This window comes from Schistocerca nitens, chromosome 2 (genome assembly GCF_023898315.1).
Source record: "Schistocerca nitens isolate TAMUIC-IGC-003100 chromosome 2, iqSchNite1.1, whole genome shotgun sequence".
Lineage (NCBI taxonomy): Eukaryota > Metazoa > Arthropoda > Insecta > Orthoptera > Acrididae > Schistocerca > Schistocerca nitens.
Window position 1 is genome coordinate 1,170,226,269 of NC_064615.1, and position 14,130 is coordinate 1,170,240,398.

Consider the following 14,130-nt stretch of genomic DNA (forward strand, 5'->3'; position numbering starts at 1 on the left):
ACGTCAACTCCAACAAGCCCTTAGGTACTTCTCAGCTGACATCATCTTCAGAATCCGAAGGGAGACCCTCACAGCATCCTTCGCCATCCTTTACGCAGAGCATCTTGGAAGTCCTCATGCCGGACTCACCTGCCCCACCAATCAACGTGGTTGACAGCTCCAGAGCTATCGCAGATTTCCACCTATTTCTCCGAACTTGGCAACGTACACGACGCTCTTCCAACAACGTGCCCGCGGCGGCTGAAGAAGTTTTAAAAAGTTGTTGTTGGTGCACCCCGCAACACGTTGGAGGCACAACATTCTGACGGCCAGTGGTCGACTGTCTTCGCACCTTTCCATTCGTCATCAGGGTGTTTTGGAACTACTTGTCAATAGCAAGTTTCCCAACAACCACAGACTAGAGAACACGCAGTACCTGTGTCAGGCAGTCTATGGTAGGAAGGACAGGGCCGCTGAACTTCATTCGTGTCGTGAACTTTGTCTTTATTTTAACAGAACATATTAAGATAGATTTATCGAAGATATTTTGGTAGAACACCTCTATATGTATCGGCCACTAGAAAACTGAATAAGTTACCATCATAAAACTGTACTAGATTGATCTAATGTTCCTCTTGAGGAGGACACTGGTGACACTAATCGTGGCCCATGCGGCGGAGCCATGCGTGAGGGCAGGCAGGATAACTGTTCAGTAGATGCAGAGCCTGGGCAGCTTATGGTCCATTTAGGACCCGAGACGTGGTGGAACCAGAGCATCTACAATCAAAGTACTGCGATGGAGAGTTGAGCGCCGTTTCGTGAAGAATTTTTTTTTTTTTTTTTTTTTTTTTTTTTTTTGTGATATGTTACAATACAACATCACCGATCTATTGCGGAGTAGTGGCGGTGGGACTTGTAGTCCCGTACCACTCTCTGACAGTGACAGTACTACAACAGTCAGGCACAAAAATTTAGCCTAACGTGGACGGGTAGGGTGGGAGAGTGTTGGTGGTGGAATGGAGGCTGGTCCCGCCAAGGGATGCGTCCGTGGTGGGCGTGCCAGGCCTATCGTAGGCCATGGTCGGAATCCGATTCCTCTAGGATGGTTGGGGGAACCGGATGTCGATGCCAGCGGCGTGGAAGTGTGGTCCCAGCGTGGCGTAACCCATGGACAGTGTCCCGCAAGGCATCCATTTTCTCATTGAGCCGCCGCGCGTTGTTGCGTATGGTCGTCTTTATGGGGACGATATCCGCTTCCTCGTGGAGAGTGGCAATTCGGGGGGACGGTATCCGCTTCCTCGTGGGGAGTGACAATTTTCGTGAGTGGTGGGGCGTGCAAGCTCCACCTGAGTGACGAACTGTCATAAACATGACTGAGAGAATTAGCGCAGTTTCCAATACTTGAACGTACATAATGTAACGTAACTTCGAACTTACGAGTAATCTTTGCGTATTATTTAATTTAGCACGTCTAAGGGGAGTGTGTTCATCGTTTCATTAATTCTAGAAAATATTTTCTTATATTATCAAATAAGTATAGGATTTGCCTTATAGGGAGCATTCTTTTATCTGTGAAGTGTGCTTTGCCGCTGTAGAGATTTGAATAAATAATTAAAAAAATCTTCTGAGACATAAAGATCTGCCACAAACATGACTGCGAGAATTATTGTCGTTTACAATACTTCAAAGTACATAATGTTAAATAACTTCAACCTTACGAGCAGTTTTTGCATATTATTTACAGTACTTAAGCACGTGTAAGATGAGTGTGTTGATCATTTCAATATTTCTAGCAGAAATGAGTTAACTTAAAACATCTTTTTTCTCCTTTATTTGCTTATTTTAGCAAGGAAGGGGAAGCTTTACTTTCTACGGAGCACTCTCTCTCTCTCTCTCTCTCTCTCTCTTCTGTGAACAATTTTGCTATACCGCCGAAGAGTACTGATACCGAGGATGAACCCATGTTACAAGATCCGTTGCACTGGAAGCTTTATGTAAACCACCAATATTGTACACCTGGCATTCGATGGGGCCACCAACTACCATACCTGAATTGATTGTTAGATTAAATACAATAATAAAAACTGTGGCAGTACAACAAGAGAGCTAAAATTTCTCTCTCGAAAGTAAGTTTGAGATTTAAGATCCAATACAGAAGTACACTCCGTAAATAAACACCAAATAAGAAAATTACTATACCGCCGGATAGCGGAGATGCTCAAGACTCGGAAGAGAAATAACCAGATAAACTTGTGTTAAATATTGCGTGCTGAATGGTACAGATAGTGAGAAACGTCTTGAAATTAACAGATCTTAAATCTCTTAGTGTTCGGCCAGTTCAAAACCAACAGTGTATTCATGGAGTAAGATTAATAAACAATCAGTTGGCCCAGCCACACTTGCACAAACACATTTAAGAAAATCAATCATATAATTGCTCAAAAGACCAACTAGCCGGTTGACACTTTAACAATTTACATGAGCTAAACATAAAAAAGACTAGTAGGGGAGTTGCAGTAGGCGCGCAATGATTGAGACAGAAATAAATACATCGGCGTTCTGTACAACCCTGTCTTGGCGTCGTGGGCTCAGAGAGATTACGTGGTGCAGGACCTCCTGCACCTGGTCGTCCGTTCAGTTGGCCGCAGACCTGGCTCCGTTATCGAACGCTGCTCCTGCTGTACCAACCAGGCATATTTCACTCAAGTTCCAGCAAAAGCAAAACAAATGGTAACTTAATTAACGCAGAAATATAGATAAACATTTTTGGAATACAGTGATCAATTAATTGTTATATTTTGATTAAAATTCAGTCTTGATCACGCTATATCTGTTTTAATGGGTAACCGGTTTCGGTTTTCTCTATAAAACCATCCTCAGACCCATTGGCTCCCTTGGGTTGGTAGGTGGAGCTCTCCTTGTTGCTGTGCAGTCAACTGATCAGTTGACTGCACAGCAACAAGGAGAGCTCCACCTACCAACCCAAGGGAGCCAATGGGTCTGAGGATGGTTTTATAGAGAAAACCGAAACCGGTTACCCATTAAAACAGATATAGCGTGATCAAGACTGAATTTTAATCAAAATATAACAGAAATATAGACTTTAGTAGAGGAATTGGGCCACGCCTGTACTACAGACCAAACGCACCCCCACGACAGTCTAGCTTACAGCAACAAGAATAACAAGTAAATAATTTTTCAGTTAATGGAGTCAAATCAGAAACTAGTAAGGCTACAGTAAACGAACAGGGAGTTCGATTGCTGACCACAAATTGTACCCAGCTCACGCCGTTTTAACGACGGATAAACAAGTAACTGTCATGCGGAGTGGAACACTAAATCCCAAGCTAATGCCTTAGGTTGGATAACGAACTCCTGACTAACAGCAGACAGAACATAACCTTATGAATAGCATTACAGCCATGTACAAGACAGTAGGAGCAAATAAAGTCTAAGAAAGCGACTTAATAATTAAGATTAAAGGCCCAGCCCTTACAGACTATTACAAAAATACAGTCAAATTTGGTAGTAAAAAGACCACGTATTATCATATCTTTGCCAGCTATTAGCGCAGTCTAATCAACAATCCCCTCTCCCCCCCCCCCCCGCCACCCTTAGTTGGGGAATACCCAACCTCCTACGCTTTTGACACATGTATGATCACTGAGGAATGAAATAAATAGGAAGTGCAGGGAAGCTAAGACGAAATGGCTGCAGGAAAAATGTGAAGACATCGAAAAAGATATGATTGTCGGAAGGACAGAATCAGCATACAGGAAAGTAAAAACAACCTTTGGAGACATTAAAAGCAACGGCGGTAATATTAAGAGTGCAACGGGAATTCCACTGTTAAATGCAGAGGAGAGAGCAGATAGGTGGAAAGAATACATTGAAAGCCTCTATGAGGGTGAAGATTTGTCTGATGTGATAGAAGAAGAAAGAGGAGTCGATTTAGAAGAGATAGGACATCCAGTATTAGAATCGGAATTTAAAAGAGCTTTGGAGGACTTACGATCAAATAAGGCAGAAGGGATTGATAACATTCCATCAGAATGTTTAAAATCATTGGGGGAAGTGGCAACAAAACGACTATTCACGTTGGTGTGTAGAATATATGAGTCTGGCGACATACCATCTGACTTTCGGAAAAGCATCATCCACACAATTCCGAAGACGGCAAGAGCTGACAAGTGCGAGAATTATCGCACAATCAGCTTAACAGCTCATGTATCGAAGCTGCTTACAAGAATAATATACAGAAGAATGGAAAAGAAAATTGAGAATGCGCTAGGTGAAGATCAGTTTGGCTTTAGGAAAAGTAAAAGGGACGAGAGAGGCAATTCTGACGTTACGGCTAATAATGGAAGCAAGGTTAAAGAAAAATCAAGACACTTTCATAGGATTTGTCGACCTGGAAAAAGCGTTCGACAATATAAAATGGTGCAAGCTGTTCGAGATTCTGGAAAAAGTAGGGGTAAGCTATAGGGAGAGACGGGTCATATACAATATGTACAACAACCAAGAGGGAATAATAAGAGTGGACGATCAAGAACGAAGTGCTCGTATTAAGAAGGGTGTAAAACAAGGCTGTAGCCTTTCGCCCCTACTCTTCAATCTGTACATCGAGGAAGCAATGATGGAAATAAAAGAAAGGTTCAGGAGTGGAATTAAAATACAAGGTGAAAGGATATCAATGATACGATTCGCTGGTGACATTGCTATCCTGAGTGAAAGTGATGAAGAATTAAATGATCTGCTGAACGGAATGAAGAGTCTAATGAGTACACAGTATGGTTTGAGAGTAAATCGGAGAAAGACGAAGGTAATGAGAAGTAGCAGAAATGAGAACAGCGAGAAACGTAACATCAGGATTTATGGTCAAGAAGTCAGTGAAGTTAAATATCAAATACCGGCCTTAATTTGAGGAAGAAATTTCTGAGGATGTACGTCTGGAGTACAGCATTGTATGGTAGTGAAAAATGGACTGTGGGAAAACGGGAATAGAAGAGAATCGAAGCATTTGAGATGTGGTGCTATAGACGAATGTTGAAAATTAGGTGGACTGATAAGGTAAGGAATGAGGAGGTTCTATGCAGAATCGGAGAGGAAAGGAATATGTGGAAAACACTGATAAGGAGAAGGGACAGGATGATAGGACATCTGCTAAGACATGAGGGAATGACTTCCATGGTACTAGAGGGAGCTGTAGAGGGCAAAAACTGCACAGGAAGACAGAGATTGGAATACGTCAAGCAAATAATTGAGGATGTAGGTTGCATGTGCTACTCTGAGATGAAGAGGTTAGCACCAGTCAGTAGACTGATGACAAAAAAAAAATTCACTCTGGAATGGTGCGGCATATCACATGCCCAGGCCGGCGAACCATTTGTGTGCAGGCCGAATGCACATTGTTCTCTATTGTTTCTTTATTTTTTAAAATTTTTTCGCTGAATTCAAATATTGGTTCCTGTGTTTCTCTGCCTGTGGTATCGGGGATCGGGGACCACAGTACAGCTGCCCCCCCCTCCCCCCCTCCCCCCCTCCCCCCGCTCCTAGGATCGGCCTACGCTGGCCCACACTTGTCTCGTCGATATATCTCACAAAAACTACGAAAAAATAATAAAAAATAAATAAAGCGACCATCACAAATAATAACATAAAATGAAATGAAACTAAAACAATAAAAGACCTATTGCTCTCGTTGCCTTGACTTAATTCCTTTCCTGTGAAGTTCATCATAGTGGGTGAGGGGTGGGGACATCGTGGCCAGGTTTCAGGTTCCGATCGCTGCTCACATCGTCCTCCTGCCTTCCCTGTGACGACTTCTTTTTAGAGGTCAGCTATAAAGGAAGATTAAAAACAACGGTAGAGCACTTGCTCGCGAAAGGCAAAGGTGACGGGCTCGAGTCTCGGCCCAGCACCCAGTTTTAATCTGCCAGCACACACCTCGCTACAGAGCGAAAATCTCGTTCTGCAGTGGCCACTTAAATATCTGTAGCGGCGTGGCTCAAGTCGATTACGCCAGGGACCAGTACTCAGTGAATGTATCCTGGCAGTCCCACCTTATCTCAACTCTGCGATGGAAACGACCTAGTGTAGAGAAGTGAGAACTGAGATTAATGGTTAACTTTTCCACGTTTGCTATCCATCTGGATGGCTGAAATTTTCGTGCTCCTAACATCATCCGTTGGTGTGGCTTGGAGAAGAGTGTTTGTACACTACTGGCCATTAAAACTGCTACACCAAAAAGAAATGCAGGAGATAAACGGGTATTCATTGGACAAATATATTATACTAGAACTGACATGTGATTACATTTTCACACAATTTGGGTGCATAGATCCTGAGAAATCAGTACCTAGAACAACCACCTCTGGCCGTAATAACGGCCTTGATACGCCTGGGCATTGAGTCAAACAGAGCTTGGATGGCGTGTACAGGTACAGCTGCCCATGCGGCTTCAACACGATACCACAGCTCATCAAGAATAGTGACTGGCGTATTGTGACGAGGCAGTTGATCAGCCACCATTGACCAGACGTTTTCAATTGGAGAGAGATCTGGAGAATGTGCTGGCCAGGGCAGCGGTCGAACATTTTCTGTATCCAGAAAGGCCCGTACAGGATCTGCAACACGCTGCCGTGCATTATCCTGCTGAAATGTAGGGTTTCCCAGGGATCGAATGAAGAGTACAGCCACGGGTCGTAACACATCTGAAATGTAACGTCCACTGTTCAAAGTGCCATCAATGCGAACAAGAGGTGACCGAGACGTGTAACCAATGACACCCCATACCATCATGCCGGGTGATACGCCAGTATGGTGATGACGAATACACGCTTCCAATGTGCGTTCACCGCGATGTAGCCAAACACGGATGCGACCATCATGATGCTGTAAACAGAACCTGTATTCATCCGAAAAAATGACGTTTTGCCATTCGTGCACCCAGGTTCGTCGTTGAGTACACCATCACAGGCACTCCTGTCTGTGATGCAGCGTCAAGGGTAACCGCAGCCATGGTCTCCGAGCTGATAGTCCATGCTGCTGCAAGCGTCGTCGAACTGTTCGTGCAGATGGTTGGTGTCTTGCAGACGTCCCCATCTGTTGACTCAGGGATCGAGACGTGGCTGCACGATCCGTTACAGCCATGCGGATAAGATGCCTGTCATCTCGACTGCTAGTGATACGAGGTCGTACGGATTCAGTACGGTGTTCCGTATTACCCTCCTGAACCCACCGATTCCATATTCTGCTAACAGTCATTGGATCTCGACCAACGCGAGCGATACGATAAACCGCAATCGCGATAGGCTACATTCCGACCTTTATCGAAGTCAGAAACGTGATGGTACCCATTTCTCCTCCTTACACGAGGCATCACAACAACGTTTCACCAGGCAACGCCGGTCAACTGCTGTTTGTGTATGAGAAATCGGTTGGAAACTTTCCTCATGTCAGCACGTTGTAGGTGTCGCCACCGGCGCCAACCTTGTGTGAATGCTCTGAAAAGCTAATCATTTGCATATCACAGCATCTTCTTCCTGTCGGTTAAATTTCGCATCTGTAGCACTTCATCTTCGTGGTGTAGCAATTTTAATGGCCAGTAGTGTAGTATGGGGATTATCATTAAAGGGGAACATTCAGGAACTCCGATATGTTGTGAAGAGTTGTGTGGTCCGCTGTACAAGCTTGTGTGATGTTTGAAAAAAGCGAGGATACCTACAGGCCACAATACGAATCGATGGTCTTTTATGGATAGTGTGTAAGTGGAAATTGAGTGATCAAGAAACAGGAGAGCATGGCCGCATTGAAACCGTAGCTAACCTACTGAACTGTCGTATAACAATAAATACTATCGTTAACAGTGGGAGCGAGGGTAGTATCAGTGTCGATGGTTTGTTGGGAACAATTAATTCAGGTTTGGTAGTTAGTGGCCCCATCGAATGCCAGGTGTACAATATTGGTGGTTTACATAAAGCTTCCGGTGCAAGGATCTCGGTCTCGTCGTCCGTATCCGTAAAATATGAAATAAATATTGAATACGCCGTACTCTTCGGCGGAATAGCAAGTGTCCACAGAAAAGAGAGAGAGAGAGAGAGAGAGAGAGAGAGAGAGAGAGAGAGAGATCCTATAAGGTAAAGCCTCCCCTTCCTTGCTAAAATAAGAAAATAAAGGATAAAAGGTGTTTTAAGTTAACTCATTTCTGCTAGAAATATTGAAACGATGAACTCACACATCTTCCACGTGCTTTGTTACTGTAAAAAATATGCAAAGACTGCTCGTAAGGTTGAAGTTACGTTGCGTCATGTACGTTGAAGTATTATAAATGCCAATAATTCTCGCAGTCATGTTTGTGACTGATCCTTATATAAAAGCAGTGATCCGTGGCAGTATGGCGTGCTTCAGGTTGGATCCCTGGCAGTGTTATAATTAATACGAGTGCGTTACCGTGTCGTATCGTTATAGTTTTTGCACTACCTAACAGCGTTGGTATATCTACTATTTCGGCGTTGGATCCCTGACAGTGTTATAATTAATACGAGTGCGTTACCGTGTCGTATCGTTATAGTTTTTGCACTACCTAACAGCGTTGGTATATCTACTATTTCGGCGTTGGTGTCTTAGTAGTTATTACCCCAGGATAGCTGGGAAGTTTTTGAGGTGCGCAGTCCTCTCGTGCCGGGCGCCTGGCCATGTCAGGCGGACCCGCGTCCACTATGGAGAAACTCGCGGAGCAGCCTTCGCGACCCTCCGACTCTTGCACCACCGCCCTTCGGGGAGAACCGCGTCGGAAACGCCGCTCGTCCCGACCACCGCCCTTCGGGGAGAACCGCGTCGGAAACGCCGCTCGTCCCGGCCTCCCGTCGCGCACAATGCTCTGCCCACCTCGCAACGGGCGAAGGATCGCTTGAATCGCGCCAACCGCCACAAATCGCCGGTGGTCACCACCGGCACTGAAACCGATCATCATGAAGACTGTCCACCGTCGCGTGTCAGGGTCAGTTCATCCGCGTCGTCGTCGTCGTCCGACGATTCACCTGACCGCCTAGTAATTGATCTTTCTCGTAGTGAGGCGGCGAACACATCGGCTCTGTCTGACCACCACCCGGCTGTACCTGCACCTCTTTCTACGCCGTCCTGCCACCGTGGCGAGTCTTCTGGACACCCTGACCCAGTCGGAAAGTCCTCTGGCCGTCGCTCCAGACGCCCCTCCGCCCACGCGGGCTGTGGTGGCAGCGGATCGTGTTCCGATACCCCCCTGCCGGGGGACGCCGCACCGGATGGTCCTGTGGATGAGGAAATGACTCATGCTCCCGACCCTCCTTCTCAAGAGATCCCATCAAGCCCTCTGAAGAAAGAGAGGATACCCCCCATTGTGGTATATAATGTCACTAATTACACGAAACTGAACACTGAGCTCCAGCGGCTCATTGTCGGCCAATTGAGAGCTGTTTACCAAAAAGATCATGTGAAATACCTGCTTGACAGTAGGGACGACTATCTTACCATTCTCGATTTCGTAAAATCAAAGGCGATGCCTTACTTTACCCACCAGACGTCGGGTAATCGCCGCACCAAAATCGTCATCAAGGACTTGCCACCAGAGGTTACGGCAGAGGAGGTCAAGGAGGAACTGCTTCGACTCGATTTCGAAGATCCTTTGGTCCACCAGTATAGCAAGAGGAATCCTGAGACCAGGGCATTGATCCCCTGCCCTACCCACGTCGTCTCCCTTTCCCGGAGGGAGGACGTAGAGCGGATTTACCAAATCCGGTATCTTCTGTACACGAAAGTCCGGATTGAATCTTACGAGGGCCGCAACGGGCCAGCCATCTGTCGCAAATGCCAAGGTTTACGACATACTGGGAATTACTGCTCCCTGCCGTTGCGGTGTGTTAAGTGTGCTGGCCCACATTTAGTGGAGAACTGCACTCTCCCTGCTTTGGAGAAACCTACCTGTGCCAGATGTTTGGGAACGACGCACGATCCCCACCACATGGCATCCTGGAGGGGGTGCCCTGTTTACCAGAAGGCACTGAAGTCCTCTCGTCCTCCCAAAAAGAAACCAAGAACAAATCGACCTCCCCCACCACTACGGAACATGACCAACTATCCTGTTTTGCGGGGTCAGCCTGGTGCACTGTCCTCAGCAGCCACTCTGGCACCAGATGGTTATGTGGCTCCTGAGCCCCTTCCTGCCCAGACTCCCACGACATCCTTTGCTGCTGCAGCCCAGTCTCCTCCTCATTGTCTGTCTTCCGTGACGGCTCCCACTGCTCACCAACTACAGGAGCCAGCTGCAGCTCCCTCCAGTCCATCTGTGGCTCTGTCTCAGCCCTCTGCTCCTACCCCCACTCTGCCTACTACTACACCTGCTCCTGCGCGCCATAGGGGCAAGCAGACCACCCGGGACCCTGCCCCAGTGGTGGAGACTGATGCGTCCTTCCGGGCGGACATGCGTGAAATCCTCCAGGTCATCTCCTTTTTCACGAAACCCCACATCCGGGCTGTTATTCGTGACACTGCACAAAAAATCCGTCAGTCGGAGGACGGGCTCTCCAAGGTCGTCGCCCTAGTGGAGGGGCTTAGTCAAATATTGTTGTAATGGCGAATGGACCTCCACACCACCACCAGCCCCCTCGGGATCTTGTCACTTGCATTTTTAATGCCAATGGCATAAAACGTATGAAGACGGAATTGAACACCTTCCTCCATGACTATCGTGTGGATGTTTTACTGGTCACAGAAACACACCTCAAACCGGCAGACGATTTCCGCCTTCGCAACATGGTGTGTTACCGCTCGGACCGCCTCGACCGCCGTGGTGGAGGCACAGCTGTATTCCTCAACAAAGCTCTTGTCCATACCCAAGAGACTCTTCAGCCAATGGAACACATAGAGGCCACAGCAGTTACCATCTCCACACGCCTTGGTGCCATTACGTTTGCAGCAGCGTATTTGAGCCCAAACAAGCCACTGCTGGAAGCAGACCTCCGCACATTGTCATCCTTTGACAGGCTCATCATTGGGGCAGATCTCAATGCCAAGCACCCAGCTTGGCATTCTCGCGTGTCTAACCCCAAAGGCCGGCTCCTCCTTGACCTGGAGGATACTTTAGCACTATCAGTCTATGGCCCCCACGAACCTACCCATATCCCAGTCCGCACTAACTGCCAGCCAGACGTTCTGGATGTGGCCATCTTCAAAAACATCACCGCTCAGTTTTCGCTGGAAGTTCTCCACGAACTGGCCTCTGACCATGAGCCAGTACTCTTGCACCTCTCCAATGCTGCCCTTTCATTTGATGCTCTTTCCACTGCGACCCTCACCAATTGGGACAAGTTTACCAGGGTACTTAATAACACCACTCGACACGACCTCGATTTGACAACACCAGCCAATATAGTCCGTGCTGTGGATTACCTTACCGCCAAAATACAGAAAGCAGTGAAACTCTCCACCTCCACTGCACCTCGAAAATTAACACCCCTGGACGACTTGCCCCGTTACGAGAGCTGAAGGTGCAAAAGAACCGCTACCGCCGGAGGTGGAAGCAGTTTCGTGACCCCCAGGACAAACGCCAAATGAAACGCCTCCAACGCGAATTCAGCCACCGGCTCGCCGAATGGAGGTCTGAACAGTGGGAGGACAGGATGTCCACTTTCCTACTCCACCAAAAATCTGACTGGGCTGTCATTCACACCCTGCGGCGTTCTAAGCCAGCGACTGCCCATCCTATTCGCACAGCAGCGGGCTTGTCATATGATACCCTGCAAATTGTGGAAACGCTGGCAGATGCGTTTGAGGCCCAAAACCGCCCTCTGGTCCAGGACCTCTCTCCGAACGAACTACAGGAAGAACATGAAGTCCTGACAGCTGTTGCTGCTTTCCGCAACCGCCCACCCCAATCTGCTCCCCGTCTTACGTCCATGGCAGAAATTCAGCGCATCCTTCGACGGAAACGTGGCCGGTCGGCCCCTGGATTGGACGGAATTTTAAATGAACATCTTTGCCACCTTCCCCGCACACCACTCATCTTGTTCACCAAGATTTTAAACTGTTGTCTCACATCTGGCCTTTTCCCCCCTCAGTGGAAACAAGCCAAGCTGATTGCGATCCCCAAGAGGTTCAAAGATCCTACAGTCCCCACCAACAACAGGCCCATCAGCCTCCTAAACACTATGGCGAAGGTCCTTGAATCTGTGATCCTTCACCGACTTTCCCAACCTCTTGCAGCAGCTGAGACGATCCGTCCTGAACAGTTTGGATTCACTTCGCACCTCTCTGCTGAACTTCAGGTCCTACGGATCACTGAACACATCAGCAAAGGCTTCAACACTGCCAAGTCGACAGCTGCCGTTTTTCAGGACTTGCAAAACGCCTACGATAAGATCTGGCAAGACAACCTCGTACACAAGATGCTGACACAGACCCCTATACCGGATATTTATGTCAAGATCGTGGATGACTTCCTCCGTGGTAGGACTTTCCTAGTGGCTCAACGGGGAATGCGTTCTGGCATTCGCCAGTTGTCGGCAGGCACTCCGCAAGGATCGGTGCTATCTCCCATCCTATTTAATATCTATGTCAATGATATGCCGGTCATCCCCGAGTGCCACCTTGCACAATACGCTGACGACACAGCGCTATACACCACTGGGCGCATTACTGACGCCGTCGTCGCCCGCCTCCAGCGACAGGTGGACGCCACTATCACCTGGTGCCGGACAAACAAAATAGCTCTCAATGCCGCCAAAACTACGGCAGTTTACTTCACGAAACGGCGCCCAGTCCTCCGCCGCAATATCTCGATTGCAGGTGTGCAGGTGCCCTGGTCCCCGACAACCACCTATCTCGGGGTCCAGATGGACCACAAGTTGCTCTTCCATTGTCATGCGTAGTATGTCACCAACAAGGGACAAAAGCTAACCAGGGCTTTGTACCCGCTCTTTCGCAGTAGGGAACTTAACCTGCATACCAAGCTCCGCATTTACCGAACAGTTATCCTGCCTGCCCTCACGTATGGATCTGCTGCATGGGCCACGATTAGTGTCACCAGGATGCGGACATTGCAGCGCCTGCAGAACAAGGTGCTCAGGTGGAGCCTGCACGCCCCGCCACTCACGAGAATTGCCACTCTCCACGAGGAAGCGGATATCGTCCCCCTAAAGACGACCATACGCAACAACGCGCGGCGGCTCTATGAGAAAGTGGATGCCTTGCGGGACATTGTCCATGGGTTGCGCCACGTTGGGACCACACTTCCACGCCGCTGGCATCGACATCCGGTTCCCCTAACCATCCTAGAGGAAACGGATTCCGACCATGGCTAACGAGAGGTCTGGCACGCCCACCACGGACGCATCCTTTGGCGGGACTAGCCCCCATTCTACGTCCAATACTTTCCAATCATACCTGCCCATGTTAGGCTAAATTTTTCTGCCTGACTCATGTAGTACTGTCACCGTCAGAGGGTGGTACGGGACTACAAGTCCCACCGCCACACCTCCAAAGTGAATTGCAGTGACGCAGTGAAAGGTGGCTACACTGAGCCACAGCGCCAGAGATCGCTAGAGAGCATTGTTCGCCCGCCTCCACTGGCAGAGTGATTATTGAGATGTCGTAGTAGTCAGTGCTTGTCCAGGACTCGTAGTAGTCAGTTCGTGTTGAGATGTGCTAGTAGGGAGTGCTTGCTGAGATGTGATACTGAAAAATTCTTGTTGAGATGTTGTAATAGCGAGTCGGTGTGGAGATATATTGTAATAATTTGAGTGCTTGTCATCAATATATGAAGGTAACGAAACTTGATTTATTTTTCATTATTTCCATGTTTTAAATAATGCGTCATTACAGGTTCAGTCAACAAAGCATCTGGCTTGTGTTCTTGGATTAGAGTGTAATTATGGTTCTCTTGAGTAATTATGGTATTTTATTTCCTTTAATTAATTCAGTATAAATGTTATTTAAAAATTCTTGTGTTGTTGAAGAAGAACCGTGCCAGATGCGTACGTTGAGTCACACTCCCACACACAGAACAGTTACTCTTGTGCTTGTTGTTGCGTTGGTTTTGTAGTTGCTGGGGACTTAATTAATTAATTGTGTTAATGAAAATTTCCATTTCATTCATTGTTATTGTTCAATGCAGTC